Source organism: Lissotriton vulgaris, chromosome 11, assembly GCF_964263255.1.
Source record: "Lissotriton vulgaris chromosome 11, aLisVul1.2, whole genome shotgun sequence".
Classification (NCBI taxonomy): Eukaryota; Metazoa; Chordata; class Amphibia; order Caudata; family Salamandridae; genus Lissotriton; species Lissotriton vulgaris.
In genome coordinates, this window is record NC_141699.1 from 486188467 (window position 1) to 486210348 (window position 21882).

General features: G+C 46.1%; 1 protein-coding gene across 4 annotated transcripts in view; it reads left to right on the plus strand.

Annotated features, from left to right (window-relative positions):
- Positions 1–3338: 3338 nt before the first annotated feature.
- The window catches only part of ENTPD4 (ectonucleoside triphosphate diphosphohydrolase 4), a 189776-nt gene continuing 171232 nt past the window's right edge, over positions 3339–21882 (plus strand). For 3 of the 4 annotated variants that reach the window (XM_086943555.1, XM_086943553.1, XM_086943556.1), the window contains exon 1: positions 3339–3513. The gene's annotated coding sequence lies outside the window, so the exon portion shown is untranslated. The remainder of the gene's footprint in view (positions 3514–21882) is intronic. The other variant, XM_086943554.1, reaches the window with a different exon arrangement.

Consider the following 21882-nt stretch of genomic DNA (forward strand, 5'->3'; position numbering starts at 1 on the left):
GACGCGAGAGTGAGCACAGCAGACCTTGGGTCTGATTCGATTTTGTTAGTCTTTTCCAGGAAGATTTCAGCCATCACATCACAGTTTGGTTGTGTGCGAGCTGTGAGCTGAGATTGGGTAGCAGTGTTATTGGATTGAGATTTGATGAGGTCAAAAAGTCGATTCGGGCGGTTTTTGGCATTGTCCAGTCGATGTTTTAAGAAGTTGTATTTCGTAGATCTTATGAGTTTGTTGTATCTATTTCTTTGTGATCTAAGAGAATTTAGTAGATCTGTGGAGGGAGGGGATCTCCACTTGCGTTCAGCTAGTCTAAAATTGTGTCTGTCAGTATTAAGACTTTCATTGAACCATGGTTTGGAGTCTTTAATGGGAATTCTTTTTAGTTGAAGGGGAGCCGTATCATTCAAGGCAGAAAGCATGGTGTTGTTATAATGGTAGGTAAGGTCCTGGATGTCAATCATGTTGGAAGGCGGGGAAGGGAGAGATTGCATTGTTCTATGAGCTCATTAACGCTTGTGGTGTGGAGCGGTCTTTTCCATTGTTTAAGGAACAACAGAAAAACTGTCACTCGCCCCAGTCACCAGCAAGCTAGACTATGGCAACATCCCCAATGCCGGGATTGCAAAGCAACTCACTAGAAGGCTACAAACCATCTAGAATTTGGCAGCCAGGCTCATCCTAAACTTCCCACAAAGAATTCACATCACACCCCACATATACCGGTTCTCGATACACATACATGCTCAGTTCAAACTACTCACACACACATTCAAGGCACTACACAACACGGTCCACCTCCTTGAACAGTCACATCTTCTTCCACCAACCACCGAGACACCTACGCCCATATTCTACGCATGTACTGAACCAGATCAGGAGGTCAGGAATTTTCTTACATTGCTACTGAAGCAGGGAATGACTTCCCACTCCTTATCAGAGCCTCTTTGTCTCTTCTTGATTTACTCAAGAAGCTGAAGACCTCGCTTTTCAATCAATTAACCTACCAAAGGCACACATCTGCTCATGGCAGGATACCCTTGTGGGTGATAGTATGATTTAAAAATACACATAACATAGTATGATTTAAAAATACACATAACATAGATGTTTGTTGGAAGAAGTGCATTTACAAAGATATCACTTTGATTCAGCAGACTCTTTCTTAGAGAATATCACAAACATATGCAAATGCAACACCTCAAAAATATCTTTGTTTTATCAACTAATACATATTGTTCCTGTGCCTTGGATAACACTCTATGAACAAATGCAGTCCTATAAACTCCTATGCAGATTTTACTGGATTCAGAATACTGAGATAACAATCAAAAACATATTTGAAATGATCAGGGAAATCTATGGTGCTTTCACTTTTGTTTTGCATAAAATTGTTTGAATGGGGTAGGGCGATGGGGGTGGGGTGGGGGGGAGGCACGCAACACTGTGCGTGCAACCTCAGAGGAAAAGGCCCTGTTTGCGGAAAGCTTGACCCAGTCCACGAGAAGCCGCTGTGAATCCCCAAGTCCCCTCTAGGAACCAGGCATGGCTGATACTCCTGACCCCCGAAATCTTACTGTCTGCCACTTGAGACCTTTTTGTTATCCGACTGCGAGCCACCTCTGTGATGTCTGCAACCTCACTGACCCTGGCGGTACTCTGAGAACTGTGCTATAAATGAGGTAGGACCAAATAAATACACCAACTAACGTCCCCCTTCCTACACATAAAACAATCTTTAAATGCCGTTTTGTAACTTCTAAGTGTGCTGCTTAATGCAGCACACACAGATGTTGCAAAAGGCATTTTTTTTAAATGATTGTTTATGTGCAGGAAGGGAGGCCTTCCTGTACATAAACAATTTATTTATTTATTTATTTTGCGATTTCTAGAGCGCCTGGTGACCCGTAGGCATCCCCGCGCTATTCAACCTGTAAAGATCCTGAGGGAGGAAGAGGGAGTGACTTATTTGGGGAATAGGAGGGTTTTAAGTTTCTTGCGGAACACCATGTAGGAGGGTTCCAGGCGTAGACTGAGAGGGAGTGAGTTCCACGCTGTGGAGGCTTTGACCGAGAACCGGCGACCGCCGGTGCGAGCCTTCCTGAATTTGGGCACCGTAGCAAGATGTTCGGCGCCGGAGCGAAGGGGTCTTGAGGCTTTATATGGGGTAGCCATATTTTTAAGTGCGGCAGGGCCAGCTCCATTGATGAGCTTGTGGGTGGTGCATAGGGCCTTGAACTCTACTCTCTGGCGGACAGGGAGCCAGTGTAGGGCTTTAAGGGCAGGCTTAGCCGACACTCTAGGGGGGAGGTTCATAATGAGCCTGGCCGCCGCGTTCTGGGTGCGTTGGAGTTTGGCCAGGGTGTACTCCGGGGCCCCCAGATAGATGGCATTGCTATAATCGAGCCGGGCCAGGACAAGACCCTGGACAAGTAATTTCCTGGATGGGAGGGGAAGAAGAGGCAGGATCTTGCGTACGGACCGCAGAAGACCGAAGCAGGTGCCTGCTGTCTTGGCTGCCTGTGTTTTCATGGTAAGGTCAGGTTCCAACCAAACTCCTAGAGTTTTGATTTCATTTCTAGGAGAGGGGATTTCGCCGAAGGTGTCGGGCCATTGGCCTTTTGTGCTCCTCCAGATCAAACACTTAAAATATACTGCACATTTACACAATTATTTTACTTTGCGATAAGCTCACAAGGATACTAGGTGAGTGCCCTTTCATATATGTTCCGCTTGTCTTTTACGCTTGATTGTGCTTGCGAGAAAGTGTCCCTCATAGTTGTTGAATGTCACTCATAATTACACTGAAATTACGAAAACGTCACACATAGCAATCTGGAACCTTGACAGCTATGCTCTGTACCGGACAGTACCCTGCCCATTTAAAGCACTGCTGTTCACTCAAGCCAGGTCTATATTAATCACTTCGTTCAAACTAGACTCATCAAATATGGCCGCCACCATCGCTCCACAAGTCCCTTTTTTATGTTCACAGTCAAGGGGACCAGTTATATCGCACTGTATTTTCTTACTAAAACCTCTCGAAACCATTACAGAATGGAAACTTCCAAATAGTCACATTGTTGTTAATACATTTTCTAATATTCATAAAAGAGAACGCAGATTATTTTAACATTGAAATATAAAATATAGGGGGCGAAATTCACCTGCAGCTTAATAACTTATCCAATTAAAAAAATAATGGTATATCGTCCAAATATGAAAACAGCTCTGGTTCTAAGCACAGCTTTTTATTAAATCCTCTTGAGATCACGACGCTGAGAGCTTGCCTCTGAAGAAACAGACGTAAGTCTCTTGGTGTTCTTTTCCTGTGTTCATCCGTCTTCCCTTTCAATGGCTCGAGAATTCTGACGAGCAGTTCAGGTTCAGCTACCGGGCCACGTTGCGTCAGTGCCAGTGGGGCAGCTGTCAAGGGCTGAAGGCTTGTAGGGACCGGGTGGTTGCCATTCGGCGTCACCCGAAGACATGAAGGAAACCGGGTGACAGCGCGCAGTGGTGAGTTTTAGCAGCACGAGGAATAGAGACGAGTTCAGTTACTTTCATGTTTGCTACTGAGTGATGCTCGGGGAGCGCGGATGAGGGATGATCGGGGATATGCCTGTCATTATCGGGGGAATGTTAACGTTATTGTAGTGGGTGAATGAGTGGCTAATATGGGGCGGTGTATGGTTGAATTGGCGAGTGTGTGAACGGGTGGTTTAAGTGTCTCAATGGAGGCGTCGGGTTGTCCAGAACTTTGTTTATAGTTTTGCCTGAAATTGATGGGTTTCTGGTTTGAAAAAATGGTCTTGAGTGTATGACTCAGAATAAAGTGATTAGTGATTTGGAATGGGGTGGGCGGTATATTTATCATAATAGACGGTGTCAGGCTTTCAGAATGAAAAAAAAGGGTGTAGATTAGAAATTTATGAATGTCATATAAAGGGGCGAGGAGGTAAGCAGCAGTGGAAACGCTGTTGAGGGTCTCGAGGTTATTACAGTAGGTCGTATAACTGTTTGAATATGGTGGGAAGTGGGACTGAGAATAGAGTGGAGGTGTAGTGAGAACTAAGCAATTGATTGTCTTAAAGGTGGCACACTTTAGTCTTATTGGATTACCTCTAATAGTGATGGTCATAAGCGCTGCAATTATGCGGGAAGGGAGAGCCAACATATATGTCGTTTCAAGATTGACTATATTTGGCACCAAGAAAAGGTAAATTAAGCACCGTAATACAACATACTATGTGGCACTTTTACTACATTACTTTGCCATTTTTACACACTGCACTTCATTAGTTACGCCACCTAAATACAGCAATCAGTTACCTTAAGGTAACAAGTTACCTTGGCAAAGAGTCTTCCACTGTATGTGGCAGTGTTCTTGTGACTTTTTATAGGCTTTGATCTAAAAAAAAAAAAATGTTACAACCAAATGTTCAAATTAATGAATGTATGGATTGTGTGGCAAGTGCAGCAAATCCACACCTATTAAGAAAATGCTGTAGGTGCAAAATCACCTTATTCCAGTGGCCCTGGCAATACAACCGTGCAGAAGCTGCAAAATGGAGTTACATATGGTATAACTACAGCATATCATATCAAATACACACAGGATTACCCAGACAGACTATTTAATTAAAATACATGAATTAAAAGATAGATGACACAGTGATAATATAAACAGGTCTAGATCACATAGTACAGAAGAAACAACAGCACCTGTTTAGAAGTCATCATCACTGAAGCAATATTATTTTCTTCCTAAAACTTCTAGTGTATAGATGTTAGGCAGAGGTTGCATTTGTTTTCTTTGAGTGGTGCAAGTTTTGCATGTTTGAATCGTAAGGGGAGGTCCCTTTGGGTGCGTAAGTTGTTGAAAATGCTGGTAATGTTATGCTAATTGTTAAACGTTTTGAAATTGTTATGGTTGTCTCAATGGAGCGTCCCTGTGCTAAGATTACCCTATCCAGATCTAGAAGGCATAAAAGAGAAAGAGAGAATAAGTGCCCCAAAAAAACTGAGCAGAAAGTGGAAACAAGCCACGAGGAGGCCAAAAAGTTAGATTAGCATTAACAACCACATTTTAAGTTTCTTCCTGAAAGTTTTTTTAAAGAAGTTCTTGATTTCAGGTGAAGGGCCTGGGTGTTCCCCAACTTCGATGCCTGAAAAGCAAAGGAGCAACCATCCAAGCAGGATATTTTCATGACGGGCACTGATGCCAGTGCAGCGGTCTGTCGATCGGAGTCTTCTACTGGGTTGGTGGGGTTTAACTAATGAGAAAAGATAATGGGGGCCTTTGCCATTAAAAATTCTGTGGCTAACGCACATGGCTTAGAAGGAGATTTTCTTGCTCAGTGGCAGCCAATGTAGATTTTCCAGGGATGGGCCTGCGGGTGCCCAACTCAGGAGCTTCAGCAGTAGACGTGCTGCGCATTCTGCACTCTGCAGTTTTTTAAATCTGCCCTGTTTGGCTACAATGTAAAGTATGTTACAATAGTCCAGTTTGGACATAACGAGAACCTGAACTGCTGTTTTCCTGGCAGATATCGGAAGAAGGCCCTTGATTTTGGCCAGAGTTTTGAGAATGGCAAAATAGTATCCAACCCAAGCAGGTTATTTGGCTCTCAAAAGTAAGGTTGGAATAGTGTTTGTTTGGTCAGAAAAACAGAGAACTACAAGTTTAACATTGCAAATCTTGGTGGGTTATATGGGACAGTGACTTTTGACATGGTCTTTGCAAAATCCTTTGGTAAGACTGCTGTCGACTCCAGCAGCAAGGTCACTGAATTTGTTCCCTCTGCGGGGCATAGGCAACATTTAGACTGCAGGAGAGATGTCTGCCCCAAACTGCAACATTTTGTTACAGAATAATGATAGGTTGTTGCAAAGGTTTTGCGGGAGTGAACTCGACTGGGGCTTCCAGTTACTTTTAAATGCAGTCCAGTTCTGTGATGGAATTTGTGGCGTCTAGAACAAAGGATTGGAAATTAGCCTTTCTAAATTGATGGTGGAGTTAAACCTCTAGTGGTGTATTCATGTGACTGGATTAAGTCCATAATGTTTAACAGGATCTGCATTTTTGTTTCAGGAAGTGTTGTTATACTGTAAAGCAGTTGGTATCTTTTTGTCATCATGTTTTTTCTTTGATAGAAAAGCGTCAGTGACTGTTATGATTGTATTGCCTGGATGGGTCAGTATTACAGTGGGGGAGGATGACTGCAGATATTCTATCGTCAAGGCAAAGGGCCTATTACTTCTTTGGATGAGTGGTTCTGGTACAGGTGTTAAAGGCATCATCTTCCAGACGAAGATCATCATAGAATGGTTAGACCAGGAGAGGGCTTTTTTGCATGTTGGTACTTATCAGGCACAACAAATGGAAAGTTTAATTTTAATGCACAAGATGGCTGGCAGGGGAGAGAAGGGTGCGTTGAAGGTGGAATTGAGCGATGAGAGAGCACTACAGCTGCTTTGAGAGTCATTCAACATAGTTCCTTAATACTTCAGCATAGATTGGGGAGGAAGACCGAGAGACAGGATAATACAGGCTTATTACATTAAAATAGGCACCCACGAGCTCATATTCATAATGTGCTTATGCAGCAAGGTTTGGAGGATCTTTGGGAGAGTGCAAACTGATTAGAATTCAACAGGTATCAGGAGCCATTCTGTTCATTAAGCGAGTCTCAGTTTGGCTTTGAATATCTTCAGAGTTGAGGCATTTTTGCACTAAGGAGGTTGAGCATTCCATAGTTCTCTACCCGCTATATTGAGTTATTTACCCACAGGCTTTAACTTCCCCCATTGTTGTTAGAGAGTTGGGAGTCTTTGTTGGAGCAAAGATTTTTCATCCTGGTCATTGTAACTAGTTCTGTTAGATATCTGGGTGAACTAAGGTATGTGACTTCCCAAATCGCACAGATGTTGTTTAATATGATTTGTTGTTTGATAGACAGCCTATTTAGTTTGACACAGAAGGAGGAATGCAACCAATGGTAATTACCAGTGCCGGCAATTAAGTCCACGCATTCGATCTATCACTTTTCATTTTTAGTGTTGAATACATCTCTACAAGACTGAGACATATATGCCAGATGTGGAACATGAGCTCACTGTGCAACTGTAATGAAGCTGCACAAAGTAGGCCGTAAAAGTTTGAAATTGTTCTGGGATTGCTTGTGTTGTCATTTACAGGGGGCATGCAGGGGCGTAACGCAGTCCCCACAGTGCCGGGGGGCACCAAGCTCCAGGGGGCCCCCTCAGCACAGCATTGAGCCCGGAGGGGGACCCTCCAAGTGTCTTGCCGGGAGGCCCCCTCCATTTTCGTTATGCCAGTGGGGGCATGACCTAGTAGCTCGGGTCAGATGCCCCTTTTGAGGCAGACCAAGGCTGAATTGCATATGAGCCCTGTTGGCAATTGAAGCATTTCATCCATCATTTCTTGTGTTCTTCTGTTGCTGTCTTTGTAGCAAACCTTCCATTAGTAAGGGCGTCCCTGAAATAATTTTCTGGTGGGACAGTGCAGGCATTGCAGTAGTTTGGCATACAATGGTTTGGAATATTAGGGGAGCTGGTGGCGCATTTAGGTGATCTGCCTAGCGGTTTTGATGCTTTTAAGATCCAGTGGGGGAGTACGCAACTTCTCACTTTTGCCTCTATCTTGATGATATCATGGAGCAGTAGGCAGATTGTTGGAGTTGGATATTGAGCCAGGGTAGATGCGGACTCATGAGATCTCATAAGTGTATGTTCAGATCTTTAATAGGGATGAGGAAATTGTTACAGGCATTGCATTATTGTTAATGATGAGGAAGAGGTGCACCATGGTTAGAATTTATAACTAACTTGCGACCTGCCTATACCAAAAAGCAAGGGAAACCCTATGATCACTAGGGACCTAGGGTATCAATAAAAGAATAAAAACAATAGTCCCTTATATCAACAAAATGTCATGAAAATCACATTGTCATTATTTTTTTAATGATTAAATAATTTTACATATTTACAAGCTTTCGTCCAACAATAAATCACAATGCGCAGAGTAGTGTGCAAAGTGTCTATGATCAGCCCATAGAAGAGGGATGCACTTGTGATATGAAAAGATAGTTGTTTATCACAAAACGTTAGTAATAGACGACCCTAAGAACACGTTTAGATACAAAATTCAATAGGTTTGCCTAATTAGTCAATGGAGTTTTGATCCCTATTAATGACAGGATCACCATGAGGACTCCCAATGTATGAGAGCGAGATAAGTCTCTGCATGTAATTGATTGACCCTTCCTCCCTTATGCCCCAATCAATCAATCAAGGAATTTGTATAGCGCGCTACTCACCCGGAGGGTCTCCAGGAGCTTGGGGAGGGGGGTCCGCTACTGCTCGAACAGCCAGGTCTTGAGTTGCTTCCTGAAGGCGAGGTGGTCTTGGGTAAGACGGAGGTGGATGGGGAGGGAATTCCAAGTCTTTGCTGCCAGATAGGAGAAGGATCTTCCTCCCATGGTGGTTCTTCGAATGCGTGGAACGGCAGCGAGGGCGTGGCTGGTTGATCGTAGTTGGCGGGTCGGAGTGTAAAAGGTCATGCGGTTGTTGAGGTACCTTGGGCCTAGGTCGTGGAGGGCTTTGTGTGCGTGGGTGAGGAGGCGGAACGTGATTCTTTTGCTGACAGGGAGCCAGTGCAGGCCTTTCAGGTGTCCGGAGATGCGGCTGTGAGGGGGATGTCCAGGATGAGTCGTGCGGAGGCGTTCTGGATGCATTGGAGTCTTTTCTGCAGTTTGGCTGTGGTTCCAGTGCAGAGGGTGTTTCTGTAATCCAGTCGGCTGGTGACGAGTGCCTGGGCGACCGTCTTCCTGGTTTCGGTGGGGATCCATCGGAAGATCTTACGGAGCATGCGTAGGATGTTGGAACACGATGACGAGACGGCGTTGACTTGTCTGGTCATCGATAGGGAGGAGTCCAGGGTGAAGCCCAGGTTGCGTGCGTGGTCCATTGGTTTGGGTGCGCTGCCTAGCGCCGGGGGCCACTAGGAGTCATCCCAGGCAGATGGTGATGATCCCAGGATGAGGACATCCGTCTTGTCTGAGTTCAGTTTCAAGCGGCTGTTATTCTTCCATTCGGCTACTTCTTTCATCCCTTCGTGTAGGTTGGTTCTGGCAGTGGCGGGGTCGTTGGTGAGGGAGAGGATCAGCTGGGTGTCATCGGCATAGGAGATGATGTTGAGGCTGTGTTGGCGTGCGATGGCTGTGAGGGGGCTCATGTACACGTTGAAGAGGGTGGGGCTGAGTGATGATCCTTGTGGTACGCCGCAGATGACTTTGGTGGCCTCGGATCTGAACGGGGGGAGGCGGACTCTCTCTCAGTTCTTCCGGCGAGGAACGAGATGATCCAATCCAGCGCCTTCTCTTGGATTCCGACGTTGTTGCGGCGTTGTACTAGGGTGCGGTGGCAGACAGTATCGAACGCTGCGGAGAGGTCGAAGAGGATGAGGGCCGCTGTTTCCCCGTTGTCGAGCAGGGTTCGGATGTCGTTAGTGGCTGCGATGACTGCGGTCTCGGTGCTGTGGTTGGCTCGGAAGCCGGACTGTGAGTGGTCGAGGAATCCGTTCGTCTCGAGGAAGGCGGCAAGCTGTCTGTTGACGGTCTTCTCGATGACTTTGGCAGGAAACGGGAGGAGCGAGATGGGGCGGTAGTTCTTGAGGTCGGTGGGGTCTGCAGATGGTTTCTTCAGGAGGGCGCTGAGTTCGGCGTGCTTCCAGCTCTCCGGGAAGGTGGCGGTGTTGAAGGAGCAGTTGATGATGTCCCGGAGTTGGGGTGCGATGACTGAGTCGACCTTGTTGAAGACGAGGTGGGGGCATGGATCGGTTGGCGATCCGAAGTGGATGGTGTGGATGGTGTCCTCGGTGTTGACTGGGGTCCAGGCACGGAGGGTGGTGGTGGGGGGCGTTAGTTCTGCGGTTGGGTGCGTGGCTTGTTCGTCGAAGCTGTTGTGTATGTCTGCGATCTTGTTGTGGAAGAACATTGCGAGTGAGTCGCAGAGGTCTTGCGAGGGGGTGATGTTGTTCTTTCTGGCGCTGGGGTTGGAGAGCTCCTTGCTGTTGTGTGCGTTGTTGTCTATTCGGTCCTTGAATGCTGACTTCTTGGTGGTGTGGATCAGCTGGTGGTGTTTGCGGGTGGCGAGCTTGAGGGCTGTCATGTTGTCTGTGGTCGGGTTCTTTCGCCAGGCTTTCTCAAGGGTGCGTCAGTTCTTCTTGGAATTCTTGAGGTCGTCGTTGAACCATGGGGCTTTCTTTCTACCGGGCCTGTTGGGATGGGTTTTCAGGGGTGCGAAGTCGTCGGCGCCATTGGTGATCTTCTGTGCGAGCTTGAGGGCTGCCTGGTTGGGGTCCGTTGACCCGGCGGGAGGGTTCTGGGTAGGTGATGTCATGAGCTGGTCGGTGGTGATCTTGTTCCAGCTCCTGCGGGGAACTTGTTGCGGGAGGTGGTGAGTCATGGTCTTTCTGAAGCTGAAGTGGACGCAGCTGTGGTCGGTCCAGTGGAATCCGGTGGAGTGGCTGAAGGAGATGTGCTTGCTGGAGGAAAAGATTGGGTCCAGCGTGTGTCCGGCGTAGTGGGTGGGGGTGTTCACCAGTTGCTTGAGTCTGAGGTTAGCGAGGTTGTCCAGCAGGGTGGTGGTGTTGTTGTCGTTGTTCTCCAGGTGGAAGTTGAGGTCTCCTAGGAGGATGTAGTCAGGGGAGGGGAGGGTGTGTGGGCTGATGAAGTCTGCGATGTCTTCGCTGAATTGTGTGTGGGGTCCTGGGGGTCTGTAGATGAGGGTGCCTCTGAGAGTGGTCTTGGGGTCGGTGTGTATTTGGAAGTAAAGATGTTCGGCGGCCGTGAGGGTGTCGTCGGAGTTGGTCGTGATGCGGATGGTGTTCTTGTGGACGATGGCGATGCCTCCTCCAGTCTGGTTGACGCTGTCCCTCCGGGTGATCTTGTATCCGTCCGGGATGGCTATGGCGATGTCTGGTGCTGAGGAGGCGTTCATCCAGGTCTCTGTTAGGAAGGCTACGTCCGGAGAGGTGGTGTCGAGCAGGTTCCATAGTTCCACGGCGTGTCTGTGGACGGATCAGGTGTTGAGCAGGAGAAAAAGTAAAACATGAATAGAACAATTGTTATATGCAGACACATTATATACAATCAACAGCAATACAAACACTTGAGAGCATTAATAGAGTGAGCACATGTATGCTTGAGAAGCCCAAAAATGTGGGTGATCTATGAAAAAAAAGGGGTGGTAATAATAGGCATGCAGAATTAACGCCAGAGAGGTGGAATTGCAAGTGCTTTTCCAAATAAATACTTGAGTTGGTAGAAGCATATTGCTTCGTTGAAGTGCTGGTCTGAAGGAGCAAGATGAAAAAGGGCCAAATGCTGTGTGTAAAAGAATCTTGGTTAAGAATCAAGGCAAAGCATGAGGAGACCCTAGCTCTTCAGTTAGTTGTGCACATTATCCTGAGTCCTTCTATACATTTGTGGTTCACTCAGCCCTGTCTTCCACATCCTCGGAATCCCCGCTTTTGATCTATATAATACAAATTGTCCTGCTGAGATATCATAGTCCCTTACTGATTCGTGAAAGTTCTTGAGAGTCCCTTTGACACTTGTAGGCAAGTAACCTTAGCAGCAGGAGTTCTGGTGCATATGGCACATATCATGTACGTTCTTCATAGACTTTGTGGCCAGAAATACTTGGGGACTCCCAGTAGGTTTGTTAACCTCCCTTTCCCACCTCTGGGTTTAAAAAGAATTGCAACTTGTTTTTGTAATCTAGGAGCTATGATATTCCCCTCTTCTGTGTCAGCTGTCCATTTGTCTATCTTGCCACTCATTGCAATTGAGCCGCCAAATAATAGAACTGAAAATCTGGAACTGCCAGCTCACCTTCTTTCACAGAGAGGCAGAGTTTAACTAGTGCCACCCTCTGTCTATGGGAGTTCAAAGGCTGGTCTAGCAGTATAGTATCTAATTTCTTGAAGAATCCTTTGGGATTAGGATATTTGTCTGTACATATTGCATTGATCCATAAAGACCAGATTGTGTGACCAGTTCTCATTTCAAAGCCTGTTGGTGCATATGTCCTCTACCTCCGTCATGGGACAATGCGGCAATCATAGGAACAAATCATTGAGTTCATTATGAATAAAGTGAACTCGGATAAAGGAATGTTGTATGTTAATGTCATGTATTAAGAGTTAATAGCATCAGAATGCATATATATTTGGGTGGAAGCTAAGGACTGTACAATAATGTTGATGTAGGTTAAAAGGTCAGGTGATATTAGTACTATCAAGCCAGACCTAAAATCCATGAAGGTTAATGACTGCCTCCTCTCCTATGTGCTGCTGCCAGAGAATGACAAGCACCATACATTTACTAGTTATCTAAGACATTTTTACAGAATTGCAGTGTTGTGTTCACAGAATTATCACAGTTGATGGAATGGCAAAGAATGTGTTTGTGAAGCACACAACTTCTGTCCAATCAAAATATGTACTACTGGCTCCCAACAAGTGGGCGGAGCCAACACCTCCCTCAAGTTGCTTCCGTAATTGTCTGGCGGCAGCTGCACTATCAAGCTAGACCAATAAAACAGTATCTTGCATTGTGGACGTGAGACGGAGATCATGTCTCACTTACCTTAATTTTTAAGCAGTCATGGCTCACACATGAAAGGCTCCATTCTAGGCCTCCTCGTTTCAAATAAATGAATAATTGTTGGAGTCGCCGTTCCTGGTTAATTTGTTTTGTTACTTCTTAAACCTGTCACCCTCCCTGTATTCAAGAACAGTAGAAGGGCAATGTAAAAGTCCTAACAATAGACCTCCACAATCTCAGTTGTAACACACTGGAACACTCATACTCATGTAAAGGTAGGCTGCTACAACACACATTTTACTCACATTATCCTTTCATGATATGAGCCTAATTTTACATGAGCAGAGAATGTATGAGGACTATATTACTAAAAAAACACATATTTTCCCCACAATGCAGTTTTCTTGTGGTTTGAATTTCCCACCTCTATGCACTATGCCCAGTGATGTTTACTGTGACTTGTGTTGAATGGTGGAAGTGTGCCCTGCGTTGAATGATGGAAGTGTGCATTACACGTTCTCCAGTCCACTTCTCTGCGCGGAGTAAAAAGGGCAGGAGGTCACTAGCAGAAACGCCGGCAGCCCAGCTGAGCAGTGAGGGACTTTAAGCCCCTGGAAGCCTTGCTCTCTGGTTGGAGGAGGGTCTTCCTGATGCGTTAATAAGCGCCAACGTCTTCCAGTTGTGCGGGTCACCAGCAGAAATACTGGCAGCACTGCAGGAGAAGTGGGGGACTTCAAGCCCCCGGAAGGCTTGCACTCTGGTTGGAGGAGGGGCTATCCGACGCACTAAAAAGCACCAAAGTCTTCCCGCTGTGTGGTACGCGCCCGGGCTAAGGCTGGGCCAAGGGCGGGCCCGTCATTGCCAGTAAGAGGCAGGGCAGGGCCACCTAATTTGGATTTGTGGCCGACTAACTGTGAGTTCAATCTATCCTGATTCTGAATCTAATTCGACCTTATTTTTTTCCCCTTTACCTGCCACTGCAGTCGAACATCGGGTTTTGGGCCATTTGCTCAGTTGTTTTTTGTTTTGGTGCTGTTTGATGCCAGCTTGTTGTTTACTTACTGTCTAACTACCGACCCACGCCTATACTTTATTGCAGACATATTTTATAACTGACATTTATTAACTGGGTACAGTGACACGCAAACGGTGGCCAGTTACAGCAGCTCCTGTCGGTTATTGCAGTTTTGATCTTTGTGTTCCCTAGGCTGTATGCTGGGTATAGTACCTTTAACTCTCAGCAAGTAAGGGCTCAGGAGAGTAACTCTGGCAACACACCAGATTTGTACCATACAAAACCCACACAAAATCTCCATGGGGAAAAAAAAAGTCCAGAGAACTAGAAAATGGGGACGGAGGCGGTACAACCAAAACTAAAATCCAACATAACCAGCAAAGTATGCAAATCGGCAGGAGGTTATTGTGTGCTTGATCTTCTTGTTGAAAGCAAATATATTTTAACTCCATAAACAGACTTACCCTCGACCCCTTGTCAACTTGTCACCTTTGCCCTCCCTGCTCACCAGTAACGCTATTAATGCTAAGCCGTGCCAACCTAAATGTATACCATCTATGTTTAGAGAACCTAAAACATGCAGCGCAAAAATCTGTTTTCCTAACCACTCGTTAGTGTCTCACATTCCAAACAATGTTGTAGAAGAGATTGAGGATGTGATAAGTTCCGAACTCCCTCCTAGGGGTTCAGAGAATGCTTCAGGCGATACTAGCTTAGCTACTGATCTTACCCTTTCAAATAGGTTTCTCCCACTCCAGCACATACATGAGCCTCCGGTGCTAGTGGGGAATGGCCTAGGTGAGTCCCACAGTATAGCTGATGTGAGTCAGGAATCAAGAGTTGACCTAGGGCCCGAGATACTCTAGCATGGTCCATACGCAACATTGCCACCACTGATCAAGTCTTGAAGGGTCAAGATTCTCTTAAGATCATAGTTGATCTGAGGTCGACTTTCTGAAAAAGGCAGTCCAAGAGCTAACGGATCAAATAAAATTGCTAATAAATAAAGGTGCTACTGAAGAACAACCTTTTAAGCAGCCTCTTGTCAAATCTTTAACCTGCACTACTACTTCTGATAGCCCAATGGCTCCAACTTCCAGACTAGTTGTAAACTCCACTTGCAAGAATCCTTCTGAACCTATGCCTAGGAATAGTACGTCCGATGTTAATATTGCCCGCAGACGCACACGAGGCCTGTTGCAAGCCAGTGATCTCCCAATTCCCCCCCCCGTTGATGTTCGCTTCCGTTGGGCCATACCTGGCAGGCAAGTTGCACCACAAGGGCCCCCCCAAGAGTATTTTTTTGACCTACATTCCCAGATTATCGCCACCCATGTGTCATGAAAATGAAGACTCCCTTATCAATAAAAGTATCCATTGGATACGCCATGTGAGGGGGTGTCGTTCAATAATCAGAGAGGACATATGTGGGGCCAAAGGATTAACGGAGTTATTTCCTTGACAAACTCTATAGAGCTGCTTTTTGCTGATGCAAACCTTGCCAACGATTTCATCGCGTTGGAAGCTAGGTTCAATTATTTTACTCACACGGGGATACAGATTAAATATTGCCCATTAACATGCTCACTGTTGCCACCTATTTACAGCCTAGCACACCAGTAGAGCCCTGGATCGATTCTCGATGCAAAGAATTGACTTGCATACCAAACTTCATCATCAGACCCTATATCACATCATTCCACTCTATTCTCTAATCCTCTCGAGACCGCCTACCCTGACGCTTCAATCTTCAGTCACTGTCCTGCGCATTGCAACCGGCAAAGGGTGCCTGACCGCATCAAGTGGCCACAGTGAGGGGGCATTCCCACAGGACTTTGGATTTGATCTCAGGGAGGAGGTATGGGAGTGGGTGTAAACCCTGTAGTTTTAGGTAAGAGATCACGTAACCAAACTCACCCTACTGACCTGGAATGTTGCAGGGGTGAGAATACAACTTGCACTTGCCCATTGAACCCAATACATAGAAAAGCATGACATCTGCATTCTACAAGAAACGTGGTCACCTTCACCCATCTTTATCCCTGGGTACATCACATTCTATCGCCCTACAATCACTAACAAATCTGGGTGCCCAGCTTGGAGTTTACTGATTCTAATCAAAATCGATCTTCACTGTTCTGTTAAAGAATTCAAGATTAACATCCCAGATATACTAGTTGCCCAGATAAGGGCGGAGGACGGGTTGGGGTGGATCTTTTTAACGTGTGCACCAGATGGAAAAAAACAGGAAGCACATCATCCGCCCTCCAGGAGTTGGAGAACCTATTAGACGCTAGAATTACCCAACTGCCATTAATAGTCACAGGAGACTTTAATGTCCCCTTCAAACCACTTGGGAAGGAGTACCTGTGTGGTAGTAGGAAGGAGGAGGAGTTATGGCTTATTCCCCCTATGGACCCTACTCCTACTAAGAAATGGTTCCAACCAGCTCTGCAGCAATAAACCTCGAATTTGGTTTCAGGGCTACTAATGGGCGAACCAACTCTGATAAGTCAGGAGCAAATACTTTTCACCGGACCACCAATATGAGCCGAATTGATTATTTTCTGTTAGATTTGAGACTATGGCCCAAAGTCATTGACATGGTTGTAGTGTCCACTACGGACAGCGATCCCAAGCCCCTCGAGCTAACTGTAATCTCTCCTTGGGCCAGACGCCTAAATTCCATTGTTACTACTCTCGTCACCATGGTGGTTCGTTCCACCAATGATAACAGGAGTCTTAAATGGGCAGGTGTAGCAATGGACCAGGAGAAGTTATAGCTAATTAACCCCAACTTGGAGGCTAGCACTAGATTGATGCTCAGTCAGCTTGAATTTATGGGTAATCTCGCCAAGTGAAGTAGTGTGGCTCACTGGTTAGAGGCGGCAGACCCGAGAGCAGAGGACGGCCCGGGACCAGGGTTCGATTCCCGACGCGGCAGGTTTCCGGACCAGGGTCAGCGGACTCGATAATTCTCTCGCCTCGGTGCCCACTCTGATCAGCGATCACACTCGGCAACTCTGGGCACTAGCTTGCCTCATCTTCACTAACGGCCCCACCAGACCGCCGGGGATGCCTGGTCTCACCCTGGAGATACCCATTAAGGGACCATCTCTCAGGGAAGCCAGGAAGGGTTTCGCAGCGGTCGAAGCGCGGAGGTACCCCTTCGGGAGTGAGTACTGCGCTATATAAGCACACAATTAATTAATTAATTAATTAATTAATTAAGGTTGCTGACTGTCACACTAACTATTTGTTGGCTATTCATTTTAAAATTCAAAGATGCTCACGGGGGGAGGGAGCCCAAAATCGCAGTTTGCTTGGTTAACGCAAGAGTGTGTGGACATTAGAAGCCAACTGGCCACTGCAATTCATTCAAAGAATGTGATCCAATTGAGGGCAACCAGGCGATCCTACAAGAAAGCGATTTCTAATGCCAAAAAGGATTGGCAATTGGAGCGTTGGTCACTGATCAGTGATGCGTGCGCGAAAAAATATACACAACGTTTCTGGCTTTTATTAACTAGGGTAGAGGAAAATAGGTCCCAGACACCTGACAATAATATTGCTGTCGAGGAATGTCATAGTCATTTCTCGTCTCTAAATACTGGGGAGCCTGTCCATGCCAACGATGACCCAACAGTTGTTTATGATTGTCCGTAGATTGATGGGTTGTCACCCTAACTAAAATGAGATCCATTATTAATTCGATTATTAGATCTAATGCCCATCTGGGCGCCATCCCTGGAGACATTTCTCGGCAACGTTGAGAATTGGTCATTATATTCTGGCCCTGGCCAACGGAATAGCCGCTGGCTCTGCAATTCCGTCCTCATGGAAACGGGCTGAGGTAATTCCAGTGTTTAGGAAGGGTGATTGCTCATTGCCCTCGAATTACAGACCCATTAGCCTGATCGACAGTGCTCAAAAGGTCTTTGCCCGGGCACTTCTTGTTATAATCCAAATTTGGATAAAAGACAACAACAGTCTGGTGAAAAAGGTGAAAACCTTACTTTTTGCAGACAACACTCTGATAGTTTCCAAGACCCTGAGTGGCCTGCAATACCTTTTAAAACACTTTGAGTCCTATTGCACGCTAAGAGGTCCTGAGATAAAACCTCAAAGACCAAGCTCTTAATGATTAACCCTTACTGATCCTTTAAGGGGAAGTTGTTTCTAGAGGAGAAACCTCTAGAGAGACTGAGTACCTTTTAACTATCTGGGTGTCACTCTCTCTGACGACCTTTCCTGGAGACATCATGTTAAGAGGCAGAACCTCCAGCTAAGGCGTATCTCAGGGGCTCTGATCAAAGAGCATAAGATTTCATCGAACAAGCCAATAGCCGCCCCACTATGCATTTATCATCTCAAAGCAGTGGGAGCAGCTATCTATGGGGCGGAACTCTGGGTGTTTGAAAAGCTGGATTTACTCATAGTGACCGAAAATGCATTCTTGAGATCATTTTGCTCCCTCCCACAGAGTACCCCCCTGAAACCACTGGGATTAGACATGGACAGATTCTCGATTGTACAAAAATCACAGCTACGCCCTCTGCTCTTTTGGCTGCGTTTAAAAACCACCCCATAGCTGCACCCATATGTTTCTGCTTTGGACGAGGTCTATGCATTGGGCCTCTTTAAGAAAATTGCTTGGCTAACCAGGGTAAAATCGTTGATGTCCACTCTTGGGATGGGAGGCTCATGAGATACTGATACTCCAGAATCTCTTCCCACAAAAGCCCAGGTCAAGAACTATTACTGGGACTGGGTGGCGCGATCCCTAATTTCTCATCCATTCTGGGGTCGCTTGGCACTTAATTTTTATTGAGTTCAAGATGGAAGGCTCCTTCGAGCAATATTTGGAGGTTATCACAAATCTCCAGGATAGGAAACTCTACATGCAATTTGGATTTGGTTCCCTTCCTGTTAACACCTTTGTTGCCTCCTGGTGCCAGCCTCCTTCCAGATCCCAGCTCTGCCCAGGCTAATCTCCTGCAGTAGAGTTCATCAGTCACATCCTTTTTGGTGTTCTAGGTATCACCATTTGAGATCTAGTTGGGTAGCTCCTCTTTGTAGACAGCTAGGCACTTGGTGTCACAGCGATGCATTACGTACCCTAAAATCTGTTTCTAGCATTCTAATTGTCTGTGCTGTTGAAAAATATTTAGGCAAAATCTGGATCAGTAGGAGGTACGATTTGACCACTCAATTGATGTAACTCTTATGTTTTTTAATATTCTTAAATGATTATGTACATGTATCTGATTGGCTTTGACTTAATCTTAGAACTTTACATGTATGACGGGTCATGCTGTTAAATCTTACGGTGCAGATTTTTGCCGATACAGTTCTTTGATACAATCTCAGCCATTGTTATTGGTTTTTTAACTCTGTTTGTTTTACTATTTGCATCAGATGGTCCAGCGCTACGAGGCCTCCGGGTTGTCTGCGCTTAATAAAACCCATTTAATAATAATAATAATAATAAGCTGAACTAGCTTTCAGAAATTTGTAATCAAATTTCAGTCTCTTTGCACTTTAAGCACTGGAACTATTAATGCGTTGATTCGATAACTGGGGATAATAAGACAGACTGTTATCAATCATAGGTACCTGCTTTTGTATGATGGTTATTAATTCTTTATACTCCGTGCACATGCACTTTCGTGGACTTCTCTCATCACTCAGAGCATTAGGAAGTCTGGAATCCTAAAGGAAAAGTCTTCATGTCATTCCATATTACTGTTTTAAATTTGAATGCTTTACTATGTCTGTATTGTACTGTATGCCTGTGACACTTTAATGGCCGCAACTGCTGAAATGAAGTTATCAGCTGACTGACAGGAACACTACAGATTGTCATGTTCAGATAAGCAGGCCATTAGAGACTCCTTCAGAGAGGAATGCTGTGGAAGATGCATCCTTTTTAGGTCTCGCCTAATGACAGGGCATACACTGTTTGTTGAGAGGCATTTTATTAGCTTGCAGTGGGCCTAGAGTCCACCCATTTCTTATCAATGACTGGCTTCATTGTCACTCATTTGCTATCTTCTTATTTGTTATCGTCCGTTGGTTTTACTTCTCGTCATGCATTTGTCCTTCCACTGGCACATGGGTACATAAGTGTTTCCTTCCACTGCTCATTTTTCAGGCACTACTTCTTCCTTTGTTTTAGCACTCTAATAGAGTGTGTGTGTTTTCCAGCTGTCTCCCTTGTGGACTTCTCCCCTCTGTTTTCCTTTTTCTCACACTCCCTGAGTTGCTGTTCGTGCTTCCTTACCACCTCCTTCTCCATTTGCTTGCCCAGCCCCACCTACCCACCCTCCATTGTCTGCATGTTTCCCGATTCCCCGCCTGCCCGGCGTTGTTAGTTTGCTTCCCCATCTCCTCCTGTCACCTTGCTGTCCTATTCTGTCCCCCTTCCACTGTCTGCTTTTTGCCCCATACCCTCAAGCCTGCTTTCTGTTGTGAACTTGCTACTCCTTCTTTTCCCACCAGTCCTCAGTTGTCCGCTTGCTGCCTCAGCCCTTCCCGCCCGCCACTGTGAGCTTGCTTTCCCAGCTTCTTTCCACCTGCCCTCCATTGTCAGTTTGCTTCCTCAGCCTCTCCTTCCCAAACTCTTTTGTAAGCTCACTTTGTCAGCCCGTTCCGGCCGTCTTTTGTAGTCAGCTCCCTTCGCCAGGCTCTTACGCCCACCATCTGTTGTCAGCTGGCTTCCTCAGCCCCTTCCATCTGCCCTCTGTAGTTGCTTTGCTTCCCCTGTGTCCCTCCATTATCTGTGTATACCTCCCCATTGTGTCTCCTGTGACTTCTTCCCCCATCTGCATCTTTCTCTCCAGCTCTTTCTCTGTCCATGGTGCCTCATCCTCCCCACTTACTTATCCAATTATTTGTTCTTTTCCAATAAAAATTCATTTGTGCTAGCCGCAGCAGAGTGCTTCTTTAAATAAAATATTTTAGCCATGCTGTACAGCAGCGGCTTTGCTGTATAACATAGATGCAATCATTGGCAAAGCTAATAGCTCTCATAGGTGAGACCTATTGGCTTTGCCATTGCTTGCTAGACCGTGACACTCTTAAGAGGGCAACCAAAGACCTTCAATCAAACTTTTAGTAGATTCCACCTACCAGTTTCCCATGGCGTAGCTGGAGGTTTTATAAGACAGCCAATCTTTGTCTCATTAGAACATAGCTAATATGATTTTTTTTAAAATCCTAATAGTTGATGAAAATTAAACAAGCATTGGCATAGCCATAGGTCTCCCTTTTGGGACCTTATAGGTGTTTAGTTATCCAGGCACACAGCTGATTCGACCTGGCTATAACATAACATAACAGGTGTATTTGTAAAGCGCACAATTACCTGTAGGTGTCTTGGCGCTGAATAACAGATGTTTATTGTTACCCAACTCAATGGTACTCATTTTATCGACCTCAGATGGATGAAAGGCTGAGTGGCCAGGATTTGAACCTGTGACCATGAGGTTGAACACAGGCCCCTGCAATGGACGCATTAGTCCACTGAGCCACCAGACCCGGCTATGGCTGGGATGGGATACATGTGGTCGCCAGGGACACAAATGCTCCTGGTCCGGTTGAGTATCAGTATAGGATAAGGTCAGCTATGGTGACCACCTCTCTCCACCTCATTAGGGGCAGGGGTCTCCAGTCTGAACTTTTCACCTAAAGGTCATTGCTTTCACATGTTAGTCTACTTAGTTCAATTGAAGCAAACAAGAATATAACACCCAGAACACATTAGGCTATCAAACAAAACTCCTGAACTGGAAACTGCTCATAATAACCTGGCGGGAGGTGGTCACCCTAAGGTCAGCGCAGCTTCTGTTTGGCTTTGCGCTGGAATGGAATAGAACAGGACTGGCCGATGGGCACACAGCTGCTCTTAGCCCAGAACTCTATCAGCAGTGCACAGAGCCGCTCCTGGAACGTCTGTGTACTGAGGTGCGATACAGCTGCCCACCGTACACACAACAGCTCCAGGGGCTGCGCACTGAGGTGGGATAAGGCTGTCCACTGTGCACAGAGCAGCTCCAGGCCCGGCATGCACTGAGGTGGGATACCACTGGCCACAGTGGCGCACATAGCTGCTCCGTGCCCAGCTGTGCTTGGGAATGGGATGCAGCAGCAGGCCGCCGTGCACCCAGCAGCTGCTGGCCTGGCTGTACACTGGGGACACGGTGCAGGCCCTAAGTGCTGCTGTTGCTGGCACCCGGC